This window comes from Staurois parvus, unplaced genomic scaffold (genome assembly GCF_062004578.1).
Source record: "Staurois parvus isolate SC_StPar_1 unplaced genomic scaffold, SC_StPar_1.0 ptg003811c, whole genome shotgun sequence".
NCBI lineage: Eukaryota > Metazoa > Chordata > Amphibia > Anura > Ranidae > Staurois > Staurois parvus.
The window spans coordinates 5,001-7,500 of record NW_028321607.1 but is presented as its reverse complement, the minus strand read 5'-3'; positions in this window follow the sequence as shown (position 1 = coordinate 7,500).

Genomic DNA, 2,500 nt, shown 5'->3' with positions numbered 1-2,500 from the left:
TGGCCGGGGGGGGGCACCCGGGAGCCGGACGCCATGTCTGGAGCCGTCCGCGGGCGTCCGCGGGTCCGGGAAGCGGTTGTCCGGGGAAGCTGGCCGGGGGGCACCCGGGAGCCGGCCGCCACGTCTGGAGCCGTCCGCGGGTCCTGGATGCCGGCCGGGGGCACCCGGGAGCCGGGCGCGAGCTCTGGAGCCGTCCGCGGGCAGCGGCCGCGGTTGTCCGGGGAACCTGGCCGGGGGGGGGCACCCGGGAGCCGGACGCCATGTCTGGAGCCGTCCGCGGGCAGCGGCCGCGGTTGTCCCGGGAAGCTGACCGGCGGCACTCTGAGTCTGGAGCCGTCCGCGGGTCCTGGAAGCCGGCCTGGGGCACCCGGGAGCCGGCCGCCATGTCTGGAGCCGTCCGCGGGTCCTGGAAGCCGGCCGGGGGCGCCCGGGAGCCGGGCGCGAGCTCTGGAGCCGTCCGCGGTCAGCGGTTGTCTCGGGAAGCTGACCGGCGGGACCCGGGAGCCGACCGCGATGTCTGGAGCCGTCCGCGGGCGTCCGCGGGTCCGGGAAGCCGGCCGGAGGCGCCCGGGAGCCGGCCGCGAGGTCTGGAGCCGTCCGCGGTCAGCGGTTGTCTCGGGAAGCTGACCGGCGGGACCCGGGAGCCGACCGCGATGTCTGGAGCCGTCCGCGGGCGTCCGCGGGTCCGGGAAGCCGGCCGGAGGCGCCCGGGAGCCGGCCGCGAGGTCTGGAGCCGTCCGCGGTCAGCGGTTGTCTCGGGAAGCTGACCGGCGGGACCCGGGAGCCGACCGCGATGTCTGGAGCCGTCCGCGGAGTTCCGCGGGTCCGGGAAGCCGGCCGGAGGCACCCGGGAGCCGGCCGCGAGCTCTGGAGCCGTCCGCGGTCAGCGGTTGTCTCGGGAAGCTGGCCGGCGGCACTTGGGGAGTCTGGAGCCGTCCGCGGCTCCTGGAAGCCGGCCGGGGGCACCCGGGAGCCGGCCGCGATGTCTGGAGCCGTCCGCGGGTCCTGGAAGCCGGCCGGGGGCACCCGGGAGCCGGCCGCGATGTCTGGAGCCGTCCGCGGGCAGCCGCGGGTCCGGGAAGCCGGCCGGAGGCACCCGGGAGCCGGCCGCGATGTCTGGAGCCGTCCGCGGGCAGCGGCCGCGGCTCGGAGCCGGCCGCGGTTTGCGGTTGTCTCGGGAAGCTGACCGGCGGCACTTTGTGGCGTTCCGGCCGCGATCCCCGCGGAAGTGGCGAATGAGGTCGGGACCTCGGATGAGAGAACCGGGGAGGGCGGCCCGGGGTCCCGGCTTTTCCCGGTCAACGTCGGGCGGCCTCCGGTCGTCCAGACCCGGGCCGGGAACCCTCCTGCAGATTACTGGGAGGGGGTAGACGGTGACAGAGCGAGCCCGGCTTTCACCCCCTCGCCCACCCGCACGGGACCGCTCCCCGCTAGCCGGGCCAAGATCGATGGAGCCCCCCGCGCCCTGCGGGGAGGGGAGAGCGCGCCCAGGCCCCGAGCCCCAGGGGGGGGCCGCGGTTGTCTCGGGAAGCTGACCGACGGCACTTTGTGGCGTCCTGGCCGCGATCCCCTCGGAAGTCGCGAATGAGGTCGGGACCTCGGATGAGAGAACCGGGGAGGGCGGCCCGGGGTCCCCGCTTTTCCCGGTCAACGTCGGGCGGCCTCCGGTCGTCCAGACCCGGGCCGGGAACCCTCCTGCAGATTACTGGGAGGGGGTAGACGGTGACAGAGCGAGCCCGGCTTTTACCCCCTCGCCCACCCCCACGGGACCGCTCCCCGCTAGCCGGGCCAAGATCGATGGAGCCCCCCGCGCCCTGCGGGGAGGGGAGAGCGCGCCCAGGCCCCGAGCCCCAGGGGGGGGCCGCGGTTGTCTCGGGAAGCTGACCGACGGCACTTTGTGGCGTCCTGGCCGCGATCCCCTCGGAAGTCGCGAATGAGGTCGGGACCTCGGATGAGAGAACCGGGGAGGGCGGCCCGGGGTCCCCGCTTTTCCCGGTCAACGTCGGGCGGCCTCCGGTCGTCCAGACCCGGGCCGGGAACCCTCCTGCAGATTACTGGGAGGGGGTAGACGGTGACAGAGCGAGCCCGGCTTTTACCCCCTCGCCCACCCGCACGGGACCGCTCCCCGCTAGCCGGGCCAAGATCGATGGAGCCCCCCGCGCCCTGCGGGGAGGGGAGAGCGCGCCCAGGCCCCGAGCCCCAGGGGGGGGCCGCGGTTGTCTCGGGAAGCTGACCGACGGCACTTTGTGGCGTCCTGGCCGCGATCCCCTCGGAAGTCGCGAATGAGGTCGGGACCTCGGATGAGAGAACCGGGGAGGGCGGCCCGGGGTCCCCGCTTTTCCCGGTCAACGTCGGGCGGCCTCCGGTCGTCCAGACCCGGGCCGGGAACCCTCCTGCAGATTACTGGGAGGGGGTAGACGGTGACAGAGCGAGCCCGGCTTTTACCCCCTCGCCCACCCCCACGGGACCGCTCCCCGCTAGCCGGGCCAAGACCGATGGA